Source organism: Protopterus annectens, chromosome 13.part0 (genome assembly GCF_019279795.1).
Source record: "Protopterus annectens isolate FY-2018-M chromosome 13.part0, PAN1.0, whole genome shotgun sequence".
Classification (NCBI taxonomy): domain Eukaryota; kingdom Metazoa; phylum Chordata; order Ceratodontiformes; family Protopteridae; genus Protopterus; species Protopterus annectens.
The window spans coordinates 868,019,364-868,043,997 of NC_056747.1; the positions used below are offsets into that span (position 1 = coordinate 868,019,364).

Here is a 24,634-nt window from a genome sequence, read left to right on the forward strand (position 1 = left end):
CCCGCTTCAGTGGATTCGCAGGCCTCTACCGAGACCCATTCAAAGTCCAGTATGCCACGAGTCTCTTCTTTGACTATGGAACCTGCGGATGTCTCTACCTTGGATGAGTCCAGAGCCACTGTGCAGGCACCGGCTTCTGAGGCAGTTCTTTGCTCAACCGATGTTCGAGTCAAACTGACGACTTCTATTTTAACCAAAACTACCGTGTTTCTTAGGCCCAGAGTATGCACTATGCCTAGAAAACCGATGACCAAAGCGCATGCACCTGCTCCCATGCCACAAAAACAAATGCTTAGAATGGCAGAAGACCTTATTATGCTGATTAGGGGAAGTCAGCCTTCCCCTGCTAAGAGAAAAAGAGACCAGTCCCCTACAGCTTCTACAGACCAGGAGTCCGATGACTCTGAGATTTCTGATTATGAAGACATGCCCTTATATGCTTATGAGGATTCAGATGCAGAGGAATCCATTCCCTCTGCCTCCCCTCCAGAGGATTTTTCTTTTGGTGAAACCTTGCATACCTTAAGAGAGCATTTCCACTAGGAATGCCAAGACTATCCTCAGTCCAAAAAGAAACTCAGAATTCCTAGAGTTGCCTCAGCACAGGCCTTTAGCAATACCCCCTGTCCTGGATGTTGTTAATGATGTTTTTATGGAATCCAGTCTTACTCCTGACACCTTACCTCCTACCCCTAGGAAACCAGACAGGTACTACAGAGTACCGGACACTCACAGATTTCTTTTCAAGAATCCTACTGTTGACCCAGAGATCATTTCCCAGGGGCCTAAAGGTATCAAGGCTACTACAGCCAAGAATCCCACCACTTCAGACAGGGATTCTAGAGCTTTGGACAGATGGGGTAAGAAGGTATATACCTCTTGCAACTCTTGCTGTTAGGGCATTGAATTGTCAGTTTCACATGCTGAAGTACCAGCAGCATATTATGGAACTTATTAAACAAAAAGTGGCAACCTTTACAGACTGTGCAGAAAATAAAGAATTGCAGGAGCTTTATGCACTGTGCAAGCCAAGTCAGTAAGCATACTTTGCAGTGTGGCTTTGATGCCCTAGAAGCATCTTGCTGGACAACAGCCACTGGATCTGTAGTGAGAAGACATTCTTGACTCAAGGAGCAGACCTTGCCAGTCCATATCAAATCAAAGTTAGTAGATGCTCCATTGAACAAGGACTGATTGGCACCAAAGCAGATGAGGTTCTTAAAAAGATGGAAGAAAAAGCTAAGTCTATACAGACTGTTAAAGAATTCTTACAAGTGCAACCCCCTAGATTCAGTATGCATTGTCCTTCCAAACGCTGGTCCTTTCCCAGCCCTCTCCAGGCCTTTTCAAACCAGACACAGGGAAAACAGACCACCCAGACTACAGTCTCAAGGTATGCAGAGATCTAGGCAATGGAGTATCCCCACCCCTGAAGCAGGGAGTGGTGAGCCACCTCCTTACTGAAATAACTCACAATGACTTCTTTACTCCACTCCCCAGCCCTGCCCAATTGATTGTGCCCCTAGGAGGAAAACTTGCCCTTCATGCAAAAAAATTGGATGTCCATCATACTGCACCAGTGGGTCCTCAACATTGTATCCCAGGAGTACAAATTTTATTTCCATTCACTGCCAACCCCAAGCGGGTTTCCAGACCTTCCTCCACACCAGTGGGCAGAGGCTCAAAGCCAAGTAGCTTCCCTGCTCAGTATCAGAGCTATTCAGCCGATTCCAGTAGAACAGAGGGGTCAAGGATTCTACTCCAGACTCTTCCTGGTACCCAGGAAAGAGGGCTGTTGGTGCCCAGTCCTGGATCTTTCAATTCTCAACACCTTCCTGGTGGTACCAAAATTCAAAATGCTTAACCTGCAACAGCTTCTTCCTATGCTAGCCAAGGGTGTCTGGTTAGTCACCCTAGACTTAAAAGAAGCCTATCGGCACATCCCCACAAGGGAGTCATGCAAGAAGTATCTACGTTTCGGGGCAGGATCTATGCATTATCAGTTCTGTGCACTTCCCTTTGGCTTATCTACTGCGCCCAGAGTTTTCACAAAATGCCTGGCTCCAGCCATTGCATACTGCAGGCAGAGAAATATCCAGATTTTCCTATACTTGGATGACTGCCTGATTCAGGTGGACAGTCAGGAATTGCTGTTGCAGCACCTGACATTTGTGAAACACCTTCTCACTTCCTTGGGGTACACCATCAATGAAAAGAAATCAAAACTGGTACCCAGTCAAAAGATTGTATTCCTGGGAGCAAGCTTGGACACAGCATCCCAGATGGCATTCCTCACTTCAGAAAAACAAGTCTATCTGACAGCCTACTTCAAACAAATGGCCACCAGAACCCAGCTATCTGCAAGAAAAAAACTGCAGGCCCTAGGGTTCATGGCCTCATGTATACTGCTAATTCCATATGCAAGACTGCATATGAGGAAACTTCAGTGGTACTTAAAAAGTCTTTGGTGCCAACATTCTCAGGACCTAGAAACAGTCATTCCTATCATACCATTGCTAAGGACAGAGTTCCTTTGGTGGGCAGAAGCATGCAACCACAACAAGGGACTGCCCTTTTCTGAACCCCACGCCCAGACACTAACCACAGAAGTATCAGACTATGCCTGGGGAGCACACATGGACGGCAAATGCATTCAGGGCCACTGGAGCCCAAGTCAAATTCCTCTGCACATCAACTAAAAAGAGATACTAGCTGTGCAGAATGCCCTGACAGCTTTCAGATCCCTACTCTTTCCAGGACAACTGCTAATAAAAACAGACAACACCACAGTTATGTGGTACATCAACAAGCAGGGGGAACCCATTCCTACCCATTCTTCAGGCTAGCCATGGCCCTGTGGCAAACGGCCACAGGGCCATGGCTAGCCTGCAGAGTGGGCTAGCCATGGCCATGTGGCACACGGCCTTGGACATGCAAGTCCATCTGCAAGCTCAATTCCTGCCAGGCAAACAAAACTCACTGGCAGACGACTTAAGCAGAAATCTCCTAGACCCACACGAGTGGCAATTGGAGCCCAGCACCTTCAACCTTCTGAATCAGAAGTGGGGGACCCCAGAGTTGGATCTCTTGCCTCCCCCTACAACCACCAGCCTAGCAAATTCTGCACCAGGAAACCTCACAGCAGGGCCTGGAAAGTGGATACCCCATCTTTTCAGTGGGTAAATCTCTCAATCTATGCCTTTCCCCCTCTACCCCTTCTCTCAAGAGTATTACTAAAGATAAGACACGACAGACCAAGGACAGTTCTGATTGCCCCGGACTGGCCACGCCAGCACTGGTACCCACTCCTGCGCAGCCTGTCACCGGTGCCACCCTGGCACCTACACCAGAACCCAACCCTGCTCTCTCAGCAGGAGGGACATATTTTGCATCCACAACTGCAAACCCTAAATCTTGCAGCCTGGCTTATTCCTTGAATTCTCCTCCAGCAATCCTAAGCAAGCAGGTACTGGATGTCATTCTTGAACCCAGAAGACCCAGTACAAGAAAATCCTATGCTGATAAGTGGAAAAGGTTCTGCTCCTGGACTCTATCTAGAGGAGAGGACACAACTCTTCCCTCCCTGCCTCTAATCCTGGATTACTTAGCAGATCTACTCCACAAAGGCCTGTCCTTCTTCTCCATTAAGATACATGCCTCAGCCATTTGTGCTCATTACAACACTGAGCCACCTCTCTTCTCATACCCTCTTATCAAACAGTTCCTGAGAGGGACAAACAACTTAAGGCCACCAAGGAGAGCACCCGCCCATGCTTGGGACCTTAACTTTGTCCTGGAAAAGCTCCCGCTTCCCCCCTTTGAACCTGCTGCATCAGCAGACTTAAAATTCCTCTCTTGGAAAACAGCCTTGCATCTGGCCATTACTTCAGCTAGAGGAGCGTCTGAGCTACAAGCACTTATGGTTGTGGAACCCTTCATTATTTTCCATGCTGACAGGGTTTCCCTCAGGACTAACCCTTCCTTCATGCCTAAAGTAGTGTCCTGTGTGGCTCTCAACCAATCCATCCATTTGCCAACTTTCTTCCCTAATCCTCAAAATAAAGGGGGGAAGGATCCTGCACTCCTTGGACATGCACAGACAGCTCAGATTCTACCTTGATAGGACTAAACCCTTCAGGAAATCTGACCAGTTACTAGACAGCTTTGCACCAGGGTCAGAGGGCAAGGCCATTTCAAAACAAACAATTTCCAAGTGGATAGCACACTGCTACAAGTGCTACAAGCACCATGGGAAACCAACCCCTCAGGGGGTCAGAACACATTCCACTAGGGCAACTTCTACCTCTACAGCACTCCTCAGGGGAGTCCCTACCAGGGACATCCTGGAAGCTGCTACCTGGAGTTCTGTACACATCTTCACCAAGCATTACCACATTGCCTATCTTTTCCGAATCCAGGGTGGGTTTTGCAACAGCAGGTCCTGCAAGGCGTACTCGCCAAACCCAACTCTTCTTGACTGCCCCCACCCTTCTTCAGCTTTGGGAATCTACCCAAGTGTTATGACTGCAACAGTGAAACATGAAGAACATAGTACAGTTGTGTACACTTACCATAAATGTAGATGTTCGAATGTATTCACTGTTGCAGTCCTGGATGTTCTTCGTGTTTCACTGTTGCAGTCATCACATTTGGGTTATCTGCTTGCAGTAGCCCTCAGTTGGCTTGATTAACAAAAGTCTTGGGTCCTGCATCGGTTGCTGTCTCTTCTTCCGTGATGTCAGGTAGTCAGGGGTATAAAACATGCATCCAATGCCATTACAGCAGTCTTTCTTGCCGTGTGGTGCCCGAAGCAGAAGCAGATTGCAAATGCCGGTCGGCCGACTCCTGAAATTTTCATTTTCGAGTTTCAGATCCGAAGTCTTCAACTAAAGCTAAGTACCCCATTGGGGAAACATTTTCTTGCTCTAAACCGATGTCAGTAAAAGTAAATAATTGTATTTCTTGTGGAAAGCAAATACCTCATAAAGATTTCCATTCGTACTGTATTCCTTGTCTAGGCCCTGACCACAATGTACCTCGCTGTCGGTTTTGTGCCTTATTTAAACAATGAACTATCCGTCATCGGTATATTTACTTTTCTAAATATTTTGGTACTCGGTTCAATTATCCAGATATGCTTCAGTAAGCCATACGACTACCGACATTCTGAAAAAACACAAAGATAAAGTCAGAGACAGGCCACCTAGGTCCAAAGCTGCCACCAACTCTTCTCCTAAGCCATTCGCCAGTTCGCCGGTACTCAGTGAGGCGCTTTTGCAGCCCCTGATACCATCTACTTCAGATTTGCAGGCCTCAACTGAGACCCATTCGTAGTCCGATATGCCGCAAGATGCTTCAACTGTGGAACCTGCAGATGTCTTTACTTTGGATGGGTCCGGAGCCGCTGTGCAGGCACCGGCTTCTGAGAGTGTATTCAGACCTACTGATTTGCATATTAAACCAACGCCATCTTCTTCTTCAAGGCCAAAAGTCAAACCATGCCTAGAAAACTGACGCCCAGACTGCATGGTCAGGCCTGTATGCCTAAAAAACAAACAATAAGAATGGCCGAAGACCTTATTATTTTAATCAGGAGAAGTCAACCTTCACCCTCTAAGAGACCTAGGACCGAGTTTGCTTATGATACTTCTGACCAGGATTCTGAAATTTCTGTTTCTTCTAATGACCAAGATTTATCCTTATCTACCGATGAGGATTTTGATGCTGAGGACTCTATTCCCTCTGCCCCCCAGAGGATTTCTCTTTTGGTGAAACCTTGCATACTCTTAGGGAGCATTTTCATTGGGAAAGTCAGAATTACTCTGATTCTAAAAAGAGGCTTAGGGATTTCGTACTCAAGCCCTAGCACAGGCCTTTAGCTATCCCTCCTGTACTAGACATTGTTGATGATGCCTTTTTGGAATCTTGTCTGGCCCCTGACTCTTTACCTCCTGCTCCCAGAAAACCTGATAGATATTACAGGGTTCTTGACTCACAAGTTCCTTTTTAAAAATCCTACTGCGGATCCTGAGACCATTTCACAGGGACCCAAGGCCATTAAGGCTACTACTGCCAAAAATCCTACCCCCTCTGATAGAGACTCCAGGGCGCTGGATAGATGGGGTAAGAAGGTATACACTTCTGCAACCTTGGCGATTAGGGCCTTAAACTGCCAGTTTCATATGTTAAAGTATCAGCAGCATATTATTGGATTGCTTAAACAGAAAATGATGTTGATTCCTGATTGTGCTGAAAAATAAGGATTTACAGGATTTAATGCATTCTGCTGAACAGGTTGGAAAACATACTTTGCAATGTGGTTTTGATTCACTAGAGGCATCTTGCAGGGCTGCTGTCACTGGGTCTGTACTTAGAAGGCATGCTTGGCTTAAGGAGCAATCCTTGCCAGATCATGTTAAAGCTAAATTATTGGATGCTCCCTTAAATCAGGACCGCCTTTTTGGCAACAAAGTAGAAAAAGTTCTTAAAAAGATGGAGGAAAAAGCTAAATCTGTGCAAACTGTTAAAGATTTCCTACAAGTACAACCTCCAAGATTTAGTAGGCATTGGCCCTCTAAGAATTGGTCCTTTCCTGCCTCTTCCAGGCCTTCTCAGTCCAAACCCAGACCCAGCAGAACACCCAGGCTTCAGTCCCAGGGTACGCACAGGACTAAGCAGTGGGGGGCTCCCACTTCCAAATCAGGGAGTAGTAAAACTCCCCCCTGTGGTAAACTGTCTCAATGACTTAACTTTAAAACTTCCAAGCACTTCTCAATTGACTGCTCCTTTAGGGGAAACAATTGCTCTGTAGGCAAAAAACTGGGAACTCATTACCCAGGACAAATGGGTTTTAAATATAGTTTCCCAAGGATACAGATTTCACTTCCACACGTTACCAACCCCAAACGGTTGGCCAGATCTACCCCCAAATCAGTGGGCAGAGGCTCAAAAGCAAATACTCTCTCTTTTAAACATAAAGGCTAATCAAACTTTACCAGAAGAGGAAAAGGGGCAAGATTTCTACTCAAGACTTTTCTTGGTACCCAGAAAAGGCAACTCATGGCGTCCTATCCTGCACCTGTCTACCTTAAACACCATTTTGGTGATTCCAAAATTCAAGATGCTAACTCTTCACCAGTTGCTTCCTATGCTAGGCAAAGATGCCTGGTTGACAACACTCATTTTAAAGGAAGCCTACCTACACATCCCAATCATGGAATCTTGCAGAAGATACCTATGCTTCAAAGCAGGCTACATGCACTATCAGTTCTCTGCACTGCCCTTTGGCTTATCTACTGCGCCCAGGGTATTCACAAAGTGCCTAGCTCCAGTCTTTGCATTTTGCAGGCAAAGAAATTTTCAAATATACCCATACCTGGACGATTGTCTAATTAAGGCAGAAAGCCAGGACATACTTTTGAATCATATGGCATTTGTACAAAAGGTGATAACTTGTCTGGGGTACACCATAAATGAAAATAAATCACACCTGTTACCCTGTCAACAAATTATATTCCTGGGAGCAAGCTTAAATACAACTTCCCAGATGGCTTTCCTCACGCCAGAGAAACAAATTCATTTGACAACCTACTTCAAACTAATGGCCACAAAAACCCTGCTATCTGCAAGGCAAATACTGCAAGCCTTGGGGTTCATGGCCTCCTGCATTCTTCTAATTCCATGTGCAAGACTGCATATGAGGAAACTACAATTGTATCTAAAAAGCCTATGGTGTCAACATTCTCAGGATCTCAAACTTTCAGCATGGCTCATACACTAAAAACTAACAAGAAGTCACTGTTAAGCAAACAGGTCCGGGACATCATCACAGAGGCCAGAAGGCCCAGCACAAGAAAGTCTTATGCAGGAAAATGGAAAAGATTCTGCTCCTGTAAATAATCCAAAGGGGGCAGTACTTCCCAACTTTCCATCCTTTTCATCCTGGATTACTTAGCAGAGTTGCTCAATAGTGGCCTCTCCTTCTCCTCTATTAAAATCCATGCCACAGCCATATCTGCCCATTATGATTCAGACCCACCCCTCTTCTCTCATCCTTTGATTAAGCAATTCCTCAGAGGGGCTTCTAATATCAGGCCTCCCAGAAAACCTCCTACTCCAACCTGAGACCTGAATAATGTGTTAGAGAAACTAACCTTACCTCCATTCGAACCTGCTGCTTTAACATAATTGAAATATCTCTCCTGGAAGACTGCCTTCCTACTAGCTATCATGTCAGGCAGAAGGGTCTTAGAACTTCAAGCTCTCATGGCTGTTGAGCCCTTCATAATTTTCCATGCAGACAGAGTCTCCCTGAGGACTAATCCCTCCTTTATGCCCAAGGTGGTATCTGATGTGATCCTTAACCAGGCCATACACCTTCCCACTTTCTTTCCCAACCCTCAAAACAAGGGGGAAAGAATTCTACACTCACTAGATGTGCACAGACAACTCAGATACTAATCTGGACCACACTAAGCCATTCAGAAAAACTGACCAACTTCTTGTAAGCTTTGCTCCTGGGGCAGAGAGGAAGCCCATTTCCAAACAAACCATTTCCAAATGGATTTCACACTGTATCCATTTTTGCTACAGACTACATGGGGATCCCATTCCTAAGTCGATTTGTACCCACTCCAATGGGGCAATCTCCACTTCCACTGCCTTCCTCAGAGGAGTACCTACCAGGGAAATATTGGAAGCAGCCACCTGGACCTCTGTCCATACCTTTACAAAGCATTACCACCTATTTCTCTTTTTAAGTCTAGGGCAGGGTTTGGGCCTCCTGACCCATACCTAGGACTCTACCTATCCTTCCACCCTTTACCTCAGCTTTGGGGATCCTCCCACAGGTGATGACTGCAACAGTGAAACACAAAGACCATAGTACAGTTGTGTACACTTACCATAAATGTAGATGTTTGAGTGTATTCACTGTTGCAGTCTTGGTTTCCATCCCTCCATCCCCCATTTCACATCTTCTCCTAGGGGGACGCATGCTTCCCAAGGTGGTTCTTAGCCACCAGGACCACTTTTCTCTTTTCACATGTGCTTCTGATGGATTAGGGCAAGAAAAAATGATGTAATGACATTGGCTGCCTTGCTTTATAGTGCTGACAACCTGACGTCAGACTACAGGCGACAGCAACCGGTGCACAAAAACATTGACTATGGTATTTGGGCCAGCCGAGGGCTACCACAGAAGGGATAACCCACAGGTGATGACTGCAACAGTGAATACACTGGTACATCTACATTTTATTTATTTATTTATTTTTTATTTATTTTATTTTACATTTGTTGACCGGGAAAGTCCGACTGGACACATGTCCATTTTCAGCGGAGGCCCGGGGAGAAAAGCTCCAATAGTACATAGTAGGTTACAAAAAGTTCCAATAGTACATAGTAGGTTACAACAATGTTTGACAGCTAACATACGATTGTAGTTATGCACTAAATACCCAGGGAAGAAAAAAAAGTTACATTAGTATGTACAATAACAATTATAAAGAGAAAAACAAAGCATCATATAGTTAGTATACACAGGTAAGAAAAAGTTACATTAGGATGTACAGTGAACAATTATTATAAGAAACAAACCTACAAGTAGTTAGTTTCAGGGGAGTAGATGGCTTGAGGCCTAGGAGGATAGTAATTTCACTGAGGAGGTTGAGGGGAGCTATGGGTTAGTCTGGATTAGAACATTGGCAAAGCCAGTGGGATTTGAAGTGGTGGGAGAGGCCATTTCTGAAAGTATTTAGGGAGGTTGATTCGGTGAGACTAGGTGGAAGAGAGTTCCATATTTTACCCACTGTGTTTGAAAACAGAGAGTCACCTCCTGAGTTACAGGATTTGATTGTCTGTGCGAGTAATCTGTGAGATGATCTTAGTCTATTTAGGTTGGTATAAGGGGTAATTATTCCAGACAGGCGGGAGTGTTTTCAGGTTGAGAGAGTATTTTGTAAGCAATAATAAGTTGCTTCTGTAGAAGTAGATTTGGTAGTTCTATCCAACCTAGGTTCTGAAGATTAGTACAGTGATGGGTTTTGTAGGGCAGGCCTGTGGCAAATCTTGCAATATGATTATAACAACAAGAGAGTTTAGATAGATCCGATTTGTTGGGATTTGTAAGTATGGGGAGGCATACAAGAGGGTAGAAAGGAGATGGGTGCGAGCAATGGCAACTTTAGCCGTGGGAGTCAGAAAAGATTTTATTCTATAAAGGGACCCCAGTTTCTTATTAACAGTTTTGATAGTTTGGTTGATGTGCACATCAAATCTGAGTTTGTTGTCAATGGTAACCCCTAATAGCTTGGTATGAGGGTCGGGGTGATGGTGGTTCCATTGTTGGATTGTACACAAAAGGGAAAAGTTGGTGTTTTATGGGTAGGATGGAAGAGTAGCATTTTCGTTTTTTTTTGGATTAAGGATCAGTTGGCGTTCTGATAACCAATTCTCAACTGCAGTGAAACAGTCTTGAGTTTTGGATAATAGAATAGTTGGGGATCTATCTGAGCAAATTAAAGTCGAGTCATCAGCATATTGAATACATGTAGACTCTGGGATGACTTTGTTAAGATCATTAATAAAGATGGAAAATAGAAGGGCCAAGTATGGAACCTTGGGGGACTCCTATGGTGTTGGGTATGAGGTCGGAGAGCTTGCTTTGCCAGAGCACAGCTTGTTGCCTATCAGAAAGATAGGCATGAAACCAGTCTAGGGTTTTGTTATCTAGATAGAGAGTTTTTAGGGTTGCATGCAAGAGTTTGTGGTTGACCATATCAAAAGCTTTTGATAGGTCCAAGAAGAGGGCTGAAGAAATTTTTTGTCATTCGGTTAAGATTGATAGTGTTTGTGAAAGAGGCGGTAGTAGTGCTATGTTTGGGCCTGAAGCCATGCTGGGAGTTGGTTAGCAGGTTTTGCTGAGTTAGGTAGTGGATGAGTTGTTTGTGAATACTTTTTGCCATGATTTTTGCCAGTGGTGACAAAATGGCTATTGGTCTGTAGTTTGAGAGGTCAGTGGATGAGCCACCTTTATGGAGGGATGACATGGGAGATTTTCAATATGGAGGGATTGTGGATTCAGTTATGGTCCGATTAATTAAGATTGAGATGGGATAGGCTATAACATCCAGCTTTTGTAGAAAGTCTGCTGGAAGTAGGTCTGCCAGAGTGGTTGGCTTTAGTTTCCTTAGTAAGGATCGGATGTATGCAGTAGGGACAGGTTGTAGGTTGAATAACGGCATGGTCTTCTGGGTGGGACTTGTGGTTAGGGAGCAGGGGGCTACTTGTTGGTTGGCTAAGGATTTGATCACATCGATGAAGAAGGTATTAAAGGATGTGGCCACTTCATCTGGGTTTTCATAGTTAGGTTTGCTGGTGTGGGGTGGAGGACCTGCCTGGATGGAGAAGTTTGTTTATTCCTGTCCAAAACTTTTGGGGTTGTTTTGATGTTTATGTTGTAGTTGGAAATAGTAGTTCTTTTGTCCATTAAGATAGATTTTTTGTGTCATTTCTTAGTTTTGGAAGTTGTACGGTCTAGGGGTGTCTTGGTAGTGCCATTTATTCCATGCTTTGTTTCTAGCTTTGATTTTGGCTGTGGAGTCTTTTGATAGCCATGGTGCTATGAGAGCTTTTGTTTTGATTAACCGTTTGGGGGCATGTGTGTCAAGTATGTTTAGAAATGTGGAGTTAAATTTTATTACAGCTTCTTCTAGTGGGAGGTGTTTTAGGATTGACCAGTTACAGGACTGCAGCTCATTTCGGAATCTAGTGATGTCAAAATGTTTGGTGCTTCTAACAGTCCTGAGTACAGGAGGTGGCAGCTACCACTTTTGCTTTTACCATATAAGTAATGAGGTGATCACTGAGCTCATTAGTAATAGTCCCAGATTTATAAGTTCGGGTTTATGGTTAGTGAGTATCCAGTCTAGGATACTTTCTTTTTGTTGTTGCTGCCAATTCTAGTAGAGGTGGTAATATTTTGTGAGAAGCCATGGAGATTGATATTGGTTGGGTCTGTCTCTGACACACATTGATTCCAGTCAATGTTGACATCTCCCAGAATTATGGTTTCTTGTGGGAAGTTATTTGTCAGCCAACTTAGAGTGTTCTCAAGAGTGTCAGAGTTGTTCCCAGGGGAATATAGATTACGATTAGGTTAATACTTTTTCTTTATTTAGTTGTAGTTTTAGGGTTGTTAATTCTCGTTGGGTATTTGCGGTGGCTGAGTGGGGTATAGGGTAGCGTTGAGTGTGCTTTTGAAGAGCACAGCAGTACCACCACCTCTTTTTGAGGCGATCGGTCCTGTATATGTTGTAGCCAGGTGGCAGGATTTAGTTATCTTTGGTCTCTGGTTTGAGCCAGGTTTCTGTGAGACACATAATGTCAGGGAGGTAAGCTGCTAAAGAGCATGTAGATTATGAATTTTATTATTTAGGCTTCTAATATTAAGGTGGCAAATAAGAAGAGTCAGGAGGTCTTGGAAACAAGGATGTTTTATTTGCACTGTCATTTGATGGAGGGCCTGGGTTTGGATGTATGTCTCCATCTATATTTATGTTTTTCTAAGATACATTATTAGCTTCATCAGTTTATGTAGTAGTTTATCTATGTTTTGGACTTGGGGTAGATTATGTTTGGTTTATAGGAGTAGTGGAAGTGAGTAAGCGGTGTTTTGTTGATTAGGTAGTGAGTAGGGTGATTAGTGTTGATCAGAAATGTGGGAGTACTAGTTTGGTACTTTGGATAATGAAAACCTGGGTGTGTCTGGGACTCGTATATAGTTAGCAGGTATAGTGTGATAAGAATTGGTAGGGTGAGAGTTACAGTTTTTGGGCTGGTATAGTGATATGGGGTGTTAAGGACTTCATACTGTTGCTTGATTGGTTATAAGATAGTTAGTGTAGGTGGTTTGGTATTGGTTGGGGAGGGCGGGGTGGGAGTGAGGCAGTGTGATTTGTGAGCCTAGTGGACTTGGAGGGGCAGTGAAAGAGGTGGGCCAAGAGTTTTGAGTGGCTAGAGATAAAGGAGGGTGTGGTTAGTTAAGTATAAATATAGGGGTACTGGGCGGGTGGGATACGGGGCAGGGTGGGGGCGGCGAGCCAGGCCAGCGCGTAGAGCAGAGGGAGGCGGGTTAATCCCACTCCACACAGAGCAAGTCCAGGTAATACACTAGTAGATGTTTTCCTTGCTACAGGGCTCTACAAGTGAAGCATAATAGTAGCTGCACTTTTGCTTATAGTTTGGGACTAGCTCCTCTGTTTTACTCAGAATTCACACTAATTTTCCAAGTAAGTGAGGAGAAGATACTGTTGTTTGCGTCTTACTGCTGTGTGTGAAACCCAGTTCAAGCTAGTTTAGGGGATACTTTACAATGTAAAATACATTAGTAGCTTTCATTTTAGTAGGATATTGACCTTGTAGATGAAAGTGTTTGGTAGATAGTATAGTTCTGGGCTGTTGGTAGATAGTTTAGTTCTGAGCTGTTCTACACTTTAGGTATCGCTTTCTTCCTTAGCGCGATATTGAGAGGGAGGTCGGGGTAGATTACAGGACAGTACCTGAACAAATAAAAGAAAAACATTCAGCTTGCTTTTAGAGTTATTAATTGCAAAGCTATAAAGTAGAGTTAGGGTACAGGTTTCAATGCAGTTTGTATGTAACAGAGCCTAGAGCAGGGGATTGAACTCCCTTTTAAACTTAATTGCAATCCAACAAGTATATAAAGATCTGTTAGTAAGCTGAGCCAACAGGTTAATGGAACAAACAGTCGTTTTGTGAGTTGACTCACTCTATCATTCAGGATAAATGCAACACATTTTAGACTTCATTATTGCCCTGAAAAGACCAGTCGCTAATAATTGAGCAGTTTGGTTACAAAGGACACTTCGCTATTTTTGCTTAGTTATTCCTAATACTGAAACACATCAATGTCCTTAAACACAGCAGTCGCTGATAGTGTCCTCTTTCAATTTAACATAGTAATTCAAATATAACTGTTTAAAGTAGTCAAAACAAACAATTCACAGGCGCCTTTACCTAGCAGGTGGCGCTACTAGTGGGTACACGCTACCTCTGAGTGAGTAACTGCGTGAGAAGGTAGCGACGCTGAATACAGTTTGTGAGCTAAATTATTCTACAGTGTGGTCGTAGCTGTAAGAGCTACACTTAGATCACATTTATAACTGAACCATCTGTTAGAATTACACTTTAGGATGCGCTGTAATTTATAATTATAAATACATTGGTTTTATGTGATGTTACATACCCTGAGATGCGCCTACAAACTTAGATTGCAACACAGCAGTAAATGACTAAAAATGGCGGGCTCTTAGGGAGTTATGATACCGCATTCGTCATAGGCAGGGGTGGGGTTAATCCCACTCCACACAGAGCAAGTCCAGGTAATACACTAGTAGATGTTTTTCCTTGCTACAGGGCTCTACAAGTGAAGCATAATAGTAGCTGCACTTTTGCTTATAGTTTGGGACTAGCTCCTCTGTTTTACTCAGAATTCACACTAATTTTCCAAGTAAGTGAGGAGAAGATACTGTTGTTTTGCGTCTTACTGCTGTGTGTGAAACCCAGTTCAAGCTAGTTTAGGGGATACTTTACAATGTAAAATACATTAGTAGCTTTCATTTTAGTAGGATATTGACCTTGTAGATGAAAGTGTTTGGTAGATAGTATAGTTCTGGGCTGTTGGTAGATAGTTTAGTTCTGAGCTGTTCTACACTTTAGGTATCGCTTTCTTCCTTAGCGCGATATTGAGAGGGAGGTCGGGGTAGATTACAGGACAGTACCTTGTAGATGAAAGTGTTTGGTAGATAGTATAGTTCTGGGCTGTTGGTAGATAGTTTAGTTCTGAGCTGTTCTACACTTTAGGTATCACTTTCTTCCTTAGCGCGATATTGAGAGGGAGGTCGGGGTAGATTACAGGACAGTACCTTTTAGATGCATATACAACTCTTCTTCCCCATCCTTACTTATAGCTAGTCCTTCAACTGGTCTCCTCAAAGATGTTCACAGAACATTGGTATAGACATAATTCTTCAAGCTCGTTGTCGCGACAGTCCTTCTCAATGACCTTTGCGTACTGTATGCTTAGTATAAAAACACACACTTCTTTTTCTTCACAAAAATACCCAAATCATTTAGTCAGTAATTTACGGTAAGTAATACATTTACATTTAATCGGTTACATTTACGGTAAGTGTACACAACTGTACTTTTTGGGGCCAGTCAATCACTCCAAAATTAAGTTAGGACAGGAAGAGCACATTGGTTTATAGCTTGAATTTTGTTCCTAGATATCAGCACTGTTTTCAGGATTAATTTAAGTCTTCTAAAGTATTCCTTACTAATTTTTATTCACATTTGTTCATGTTTTATTGTTGATCATTCACCATTTCCCCAATATTAATACATTCCCTCTTGCTCAAGTTCTTTTATATCACATTCTTGTCCCAAACTGATGTTTCCTTGTTGCTGCAGTTTTCCTGCTTTAAAGGTTGCTTTTGCACATTTATCAAGACCAAATGACATTCTTGTATCATCTCTTCCAACAAAACCCTGCTTTGCATAACCAAAGCCAATAACACTGCAGGGAAAAGTCTGTTCTCCCACACCATTGCTAGGAAATGGATTAACATCCCCCAAGGTATCTCCTCTGCACACTCCATCTCACTTTTTATGACATAACCAAGGTAACACCTCTTGCAATCATGGCTCTGTCCCTGTATCACATAAAATCTTTTCTGCTCTCCTCCTAACTTGCTACACCTCATCTCCTCACTGCTTACCTCAGCTATTCTGTACTACTCAAATACTCCCTATCAGGAACTACTATCCTACAAACTATTTCTCACGCTATGACATATTCCCGAATAGCATTATTTTGCAGATTCCATTCCTTCATTTTTATGCTTTATTCTGCCAATACAGAATTCAAAATTTTGCTATCTATATAACAAGCTTGCTCAAATCAAACTAAGGTACGAAAAATCTCCTTGATTGTATATATGCCACTGTATAGAAATTTTCTGTCATTCGTGGATTATGTGCTGTCATATAAAGGCATGGAGCTCTGATTGTATATATCCCTCTGTACAGAAATTTTTTTGTCATTTGTTCTATTTGTACTGTTATGTTATGGAGCTTTTCTCCCCGGGCCTCCGCTGTAAATGGACCTTATTCCAGTCGGACTTTCCCGGTAAATAAATGTAAAATAAAAATAAAATAAATAAATCTGAAAAAATTTTGACAACTTGCAGTTGTGCTTTCAGCTCGTCATCTGATGAGCTATACATTTGTAAGTCATGGACAAAGAGAAGATGAGAAGTCTTTACACTTTCTTGTTTTCTTGGAGTCAAATTATAGCCATGGCCTAAGCTGTTAAGTAGACAGCTTAATGGGTTAAGGACAAGGCAGAATAGCAGCAGTGCCAGTCACCCTGGAATATCCACCTTTGAATTTTTATTCTTGGAATAGTAATTTGTCCTTTATCATGGCTTAATTGCAGAAAGGTCTGCCATTGTTTCATGGTCACTGTAATGTAGTCGGTCAGTGTAGGGTATATCTTATACATTTCTAAGCACTCTTTTATCCATGAATGTGGGATACTTTCAAATGCTTTTTTATAGTCTATCCATACCATACTTAAATTCTTCTCCTTTTTACAGTTCTCCATTATGACTTTATTTAACAACAAATGATCTTTTGTTTCATTTGACTTTCTTTTATTGCCCTTTTGTTCTATTGCTATAATTGAGTTTTTTTCTAAATGAATATAAACTCTGCTGGCATTAATTCCAGTGTATAGTTTATACGTCGTCGGAAGGCAGGTTATTCATCTATAATTTTTAGGGTATCTTGCAGGTTCACTCTTAAGTAGGAGTATTGTTTTTCCTGTTGTTAGCCAGGTTGGTGTCTGTTTGGGGTGTGCATATAAATAGTTCTTACTCATAGCTAAATCCTTTTTTTTTTTTTTTACTCAAATGATTTTTATTTTGATGAAATAACACAATAATTTGATACATTCATAACATTCAATAACTATTTACCATATTTACATTCAGCCTGACAAAAAGGATTTAGATAATATATGTAAATAAATAATAACTTAATATGTTGACTATGGTTGTTAGGGAGAGTTTGAATCCAGCTGTAAAGTATCAATCAAATTCAAAACTTTCCTCCACGGATTATTAACCAATGGCTTAGGAAAAGTTCTTAGCTCTTTAGTTCTTGTCTCCATTAGTATGCATTTCTTCAGTGAAGATAGGAATTCCTCCATACTGGGTGCTACATTAGAGTTCTGTCTTCTGGTTATACATTTTCTAGCTATTGCTAACATGGTCCACAACAAATACAGGTCACCATAGCTAAATCTTCATGCAAGGATGCTAATAATTTTAACCAGAAGTTAGGTACTGCATCTGGGCCTGGGGTTTTCCAATTAGAGGTTTTTCTTAACTTTGTTTCAATTTCTCTGGCTGTTACTTCATCCCATTTCTTATCCTGTACCTTTAAACTTCTTATTCTTTCATTTACTTTTTCTGTCAATTTAGCAGCTTTGTTATGTTCCACAGGATCTTCATAAACACTTCTCCAAAATGTATCTATTTCTTCTTTTTTTTTGCTGGTCTTTCAATTCCTTTTACCTTGTTTCTGAATTCTCTATAAAACTTTTTTGGGTCATCAGTAAATTGCTTATTTTGTACTTTTCCTTTATATTTATCTGCGTATCTTCTAAGTTTTTCCACCTGTGCTGAGATTTTGCAAGAAATTCCAAAAACGCTAAAGCAGTGCAAGTCAAATCGCCCAAAACACGACTTCTTTCCACACAGATGCAGGAAACAATTTTATTAAGCTTTAACAATGCTTTTCTTTGTTTACAAAAAACAACTTCTTCAGATAAAAACATTTTAAACCACTGGTGTTTAAATTCCCTTCCTTCCTATCACATGTTTAAAACCAGAAATATGAGTGGCTGTCCATTTCTTGCTTAGAAAGCAAACTCCACCTCCCTTCAAATAAAACAAACAGTTCTACTATATTAAAAGCATTAAAAAACATTAGTTGCATACATAAGCCTACCTAATGAATAAATAAAAACATTTCTAAAAAGTGTGTACAAAAAAATATTTTCTTTAAAAATGTTGTGTTGTGAAGCGTATATTTATATACATCTGTACAAAATGTATTTTAAAGCATGTGTTTGTATGTATCCAAGCAGTATAAGAAATATTAATGAAAATAAAAAGAAATATTTCACTACCGGCTTAAGCTTCTTAGTTTTAAAATACACGTAATGGAACTTAGTTCATTTATCCCTGGGTAATGGCAGGCATCCAGTCTCAGTTGCCACATAAGTTCATTTTTCTCTAAAATCAATGAGTCTGGCCCCCCTCTCCCCTCATTCCTAACTTGATTTATTGCCCGAAATGTAAACTGATGTTGTGGGTACTCCATGATGTGTCTTGCAAGTGCATTCTCCGCTTTGTGTCTCCCCATGGCATACACATGTTCGTATACCCGTTTGCGGAGTTTTCTATTGATTTTTCCAATATAGAATACTGGGCAGCATGTGTACTTTACTAGGTATACTACCTGCTTGCTTTGACAGTCAAATTTGTCCCTTGTTTTGTATCTCTTGACCCTAATCTCAGATGTTTGGCCAGTGTCCATGTATTTACAATATCTACACATGTTGCATTTAAACATACCCACTGTGTTTACCTGCCTATTTGGTTTCCTTTCCAGTATTTTTTCAAGTTGTTTCCCCATTTAAAACCAATCCCAGGTTTTTCCTGGAATTTGTTTCTCAATACACCATCGTTCATTAATATGTCCCAGTTCTTTTGGATTATGGTAACTACACTTTTAGCATCTAGGCTGTATGTAATAATAAAGCTGTAAGGGCTAATAGTTTGTCTCACAACTGGTAGTTCCGTAATGTGTCCACTGTGTTGGTTCAAGATGGGAAAATAAATTCCCCTTTCCCTTTTTAACTGGACCTCTTCAATTAAGTCCTGAATGAGGTTGACAGGGTAGCCTCTTTTCAAGAATAAATCTCTCATAAAGCCACATTATTCCTGAAAATCATGGTCTTTAGTGACCATCCTCGCAGCTCTAACTAGTTAGCCTTTTATTACAGATTTCTTTTGTGCAAAGGGATGACAGCTCGAATACTGCAAGAAGGAGTTAGAGTATGTGTCCTTACGAAATATTTTTGCTATAAAGCATGCATTGCTCATGTCTTTAATTAGATCTACATCCAAGTATGCTATTCTGTCTTGTGCAAAACATGATGTAAATTTGAGGAATTCTGATGTAGAGTTAAAAAATTCAACCATCTCTTGTGCAACTTGTGTATCCCCCTTAACTAAAATAAATATGTCGTCCAAGAAACGTGTACAATTGAATTTTCTCTTGTATGTGTGAATTAAACATAACGTACTCCCTGTCCTAAAACGCCATTACCAAATTGGCCACGCTGGCCCCACAAGGGGAGCCCATGGCCACACCTATTTTTTGAAGGTAGTACTTGTTGTTAAATGTTACGTAGTTGCATGACAGGATTATGTCCAAGAGTTCCTCAATCATCTTAATCTCGTAAGATGGTGCTTCTTTTTGTCTCATTATAGAGGCCACCCATTCAATTGCTTCCACGTGGGGAACAGAGGAATAAAGGTCCTTAACATCTATAGTGAGGAAATTAAATTCCTCACTGAATGTGGTCCTATTAATTTCCTCTAAAAATGACCATGAATCTTTAGAAATCTGCCTTTCACTTTTGACGTATTTTTTAAAAATATTGTCAACAGCTTTTGCACATGCATATGTGATGCTGTTTCTTGCGTCAACTAATGGTCGCATAGATGGGTTATACAAGTTTTTATGGACTTTTGGTATTCCAAACAGGATAGGTACCCTGGGTGCTTTACATTTTACAAGTTTGTCTTTTGTGCTGAGAATTTGTTTATTTGCGATACTGCATGATAAATCCTGATCTGTTCTAATACTGCGTATTGCTTTTATCGCATCTAAGTATTTTTGTTGATCTGTTCCCTCTTCTGTACTCTTGACACTTCTTGTCTTAATTCTTTATAGTTTTCTCTATTCGATACTTCCATGGTGGTATTCGATTTCTCCCCTTCCTTTGCCTCACTATCCTGTGTTTTTGTGGTAGAACGTTATCAGTAATTAGTTTAGCTGCACTAATATATCCTGCTTAGTTCTGTTATATCACATGAATCTCTATGAACAGTCCTAATTACTGTGTTCATTTGTTTTATCAAACGTCTGACTTTTTGGGTTTTGTTGACCTTCTACAGTCTTTTTCTTTCATTGATATTAATATATCTTATCTATCTCTCTATCTCTATTAAGTCAAGCAACTTTTCTCTTAACTCATTTTCTTCGATTTCACGTTTATAGGAGGAGAAATGAGATATGAGTTGAAAGCAGAGAGGAGCTGATAAGAGTAGAAAGCAGGGAGTTGGTAAGGAAAGGTGAGTAGTGTGTGTGCTTGTTAGGTAATATGGATAAAATAAAGTTGTAGTGAAGATGTTGAAGGTATGAGTAGTAAGTATGAGTTGGAATTTTCATGGAAGGAGAAGCTTGTCAGGTAGTAAGTAGAGAAAGTAGGAGTTGGCAGTGAGGGTAAAGGGTAGAAGACAGTTGGAAATTTACATTGAGAATTTGATGTGAAAACATTATTTAAAGATCATAGCAGATGAATGTATTCCATTGCCCTTCCTAGAGGTAATCTTTCTTGAGAGTCCTGTGTTGTTATGATGTTAGAATGCATTTCCTTATTTCTGTTTGGAGAACTTGAGATGGAAAGAAGGCTTTCATATTTCAAAGTGTCTGCTGGAGTAGTAGGCATGGGTATTTTGTTTCTGTGTTTTTTGTTTGACATGTTTTACATATGTGGCTTGTTGGTTAGCATGACTGCTCTTCCCAAGTATGTGACATAAAAAAGGTTATTAAAAGATCAAAATAGTTTTTACCCACATAAGTAAATATATGGAATTAGCAGTCCATGTAGATCCTAGTACAATGGGGCATTTAAAACTGAACCATCCTGGTGGTCCACCAACATAAAATCTACAATAAAAGGAAAAAAAACCTCAAGATTATACAACAGATCTAAAGACTTCCCAGTCAATATTAGGGATTTGACTAAGAATTTAAAAATGATCGTTAGGCCTACTGAGGCATCCCATGAACTCAGGTTGGCAGCTGAATCCTTCTTTAGTTATGTTAGAAAACTAAGAAACAACACTCAACAATGTACAGAACTCATACTAAATGGCAAAACCTATTTATATACTAGCAAATAAATTCTGTGCAAAGTTCCCTCTTGAGACAACTATATTAAAAAGCCCTGCATTCCTTGTATTTCGTAACACTCCCCATCCCTCCTGTCACTAAAGAACATGTACTAAAAGAGGTGTTGAAGATTAAGGTAACATACTGAACTGTTTGTTAAAACAGTACTAAATATGCCATGGCAGAACCAATCCATAAGCTAATTAACCTGAGTTTGGCTACAGGCTCAGTCCTGGACCTATGGCATAAAGCACTGGCAATGCCATTCCATAAAAGTGGCCCTATTCCCACCCCTGAAACTATAGGTCCATCTGCCTGATAAGCCTCATTTATAAGGCCGTAGAAACGCATTGTAACAGAGTTGATTAACAAACATTAAAAATCTCATCAGGCTACATCTGCAGCATCTGCAGCAGTTTTATTTTGTAAAAGGTTCGATCCTGTCTAATGAACGTAGTAAAGTTCTCTGAAAAGGTAAAGGAAACTGTTGACAGTGATGAGACCACACACACATCCAACCTTGATTTGGTTAAGGCATTTGACATCGTCCCCCATGTTAATATAATTAATAAACTGTGTTACAAATACACCTGTATGCAGTAAGATGGACAGTAAATTAGCTAAAAGACAGAATCCACATTATGCAAGTGACAGGGAGAAGTGCCAGAGAACATGACAGTCCTAGCACAGGGCTCAGTGCTGGGACTGCTTTTGTTCTGTATTTACTTTTTTGACCTATCGACTAAAAAACAAGACCTATGACTAAGTCCTCCAGCACTAATTTACTCTTATAAATTCCTGGTATAGGGGAAATGGTTTTAAGTGATAAAAAGGCAAAATTGTTACATTTGTCATGCAACCCCCCCCCCCATTAAGAGACATGGGAACCAGTGTTGATCACCATGTAGCGGCAGTTGTTTGGAAAAAGCAGATGATACCAAGGGAATGTTGTCCAGACGTTATTATGATCTAAACATATTATTGTCCACTTTGATTAGCAATGATCAGACTGTAATCCCTTGTTTGGGATTTTCCTGACCAGACATATCAAACAGTCAGAAAAGGATCACAAGCTTAAAATCTCTATAAGTTCCCAGAAAGACTAGAAGCACTATCCTCTTTTTTTTGTGCCCTGTAGGTGACTCGGAGGAGACCTATTCCTTGCCTTCTAAGCAATCAAGGGCTCAGTAGTCCAGGAAATATTGTACCTTCACATATCAGACAGTCCCACAAATACCAGAACAGGATATCTAAAACTATTTCAGCAGATCAATAAAACAAGGTGGAGAGAGAGCTTCATCACTCAGCATCTCCCTCACTTGTGGAATACAAATCGCACCCTGCAGCTAAATCAGTGTGATACACTGTCTTCCTTCAAACTTGACCTGCCTATTTGGATGGGTATTCATAAATTCATCCCAATCTTGACTGCCCTAGCCCTCTCTGAGACAGGAGGTGCAGTCCAGGGGTTGAAACAGCAAGAAGTAAGATTCAGTAGCACTGAACTTCCTGTGATCCCTGCAGGTAAATATCTTCTTTTGCTGAATCCTTGCTAGACTGATACTAGAGGTAATCTTTCTTGAGAGTTAATAAGTTCTGCTATTAGAGTGCATATTCTTAGGTCTGTTTGGAAAACTTAGAATGGAAGGAAGGCTTTCATATTTGCTAATTTACAGCATGTGGACCCCCTAGGTTGATTTTCTGCTGGGGTGTTTTATTTGCGAAGTATGCATTTTGCCCCTTGTTTTCACAGATTTCATTAGTTTCTAATGAGGTCTTTGGTTTCCTTCTCTTTACAAAGACATGTTGTAAGTTTTTTACCCCCTTAGTCAGCTTTACCATTTAGAATAGTTGGTGACCAGTAAACCAATTAATCGTTCTCCATTCTGCCGAGCCATCACACTGACATCATTAGTGGAGTCTCAGTGGAGATTTGCCTCTTGGAGCCTTTGTGTTAAAATCCAGGAATGGAGACAGAAGCCAGGCATCCCCTTGCACGTGCAGCCCTCTCCATCTGCTGAGGAGCTTGGTGCAGTGCATTCTGGGCAGTACATGTTCAAGGTCACTCTTTCACACATCAGCATTCCACAGCATGACTGGAGAACAAACACTTGTTCTGTGTCTCATGCCTTCAGATCTGCTGTGAATCGGAGTTAATTTCCAGGCTTTCTCTCATGTAGTGTTCTTCCAGCAGGACTTCAACAAACCCTGTCTCAGGCTGGGTGAGCAGGTCATTCCCTTCTGCAGTTGGCTGCTCCAATGCCTGGACTGTTGATTGAATCCAGGTCAGTAGGAGAACAGTCTGGGCTGCATGTATCCTCTGCAGGAGCCAGCAGACATGGTGGCTGTTTTATTGTCAATGCTGCATTACCCCAGGTACAGTGGAGACATGTTGTGTGTGTTTTCTTTCTCTAAAGCCCTTGAGGTATGTTTACGTTTTTATTAGAGGAGCCTATGTGTTCCTGATGTGCACTTGACTTGCTTCCCATATGAGGCCTGTTCCTGCCTTTTGCCTGTTGCTTACTAGTATCAGGTTTGATTCATGTTACTCTGACATATGTAAAAGCAGGTATACAAAATGTATGGGTATGCAAACGTTCTTCATAGTGAATACGGATTGCTACATGTGTCCTTCTTTTCAGGACAGCACATGATTCATACAAAGTGCTCATTATTTGGTTGTGTATCTTAAGTTTGCTAATTCCTTATGGATGCACAAACTGTGCATCCAAACAGTTGTAACAGTGATGATCTTTCATTTGAAAATGAGTGATATCCTGTGTCATGCACACTTTCATTTGTTTGTCTGGTTCTAGTCAAGTCTGAGGCAGTTTTAAGTTCGTTTAATCGTCAATATTATGCTTTACTTTAAAACAGTGAAATTTACATTCTTCTTATAAACATTCTGCTCATTCATCAACATTAAATGCAACTCCTCACCCTATTTTTTGTATTTTTTAAATTGTGAATCCCAAGTGAACTCTGTGAAGTATTACATGACATACTGTGTTTATTTTTACCAAGCAGCTTTACAGATTATGTTAAACAGAACATTAGAATTTCTGTATCATTATATTCCCAGAGCCCAGATGGAAGTCATTTGCTTAATATGCCTTGCTGTTAATACTTGAGTGATCTTGCCTGCAACCCCTAAATCATTCCATGTATGGTACAGTAGTCAGTGGCAGCTTTGCAATTCGTTTATCATGCTTGTGATATTGGATCTTGAACAGTAATTGCAAGGGGATATGCATTCTCTGTTTATTAACTGATATGGTTGTATGCCCCTTGTGGTACT

At 41.2% G+C, this 24,634-nt stretch overlaps 1 protein-coding gene across 3 annotated transcripts in view; it reads left to right on the top strand.

Annotated features, from left to right (window-relative positions):
• The window catches only part of CUEDC1 (CUE domain containing 1), a 1,479,154-nt gene that overhangs the window by 1,013,826 nt on the left and 440,694 nt on the right, over positions 1 to 24,634 (top strand). The window lies entirely within an intron of this gene.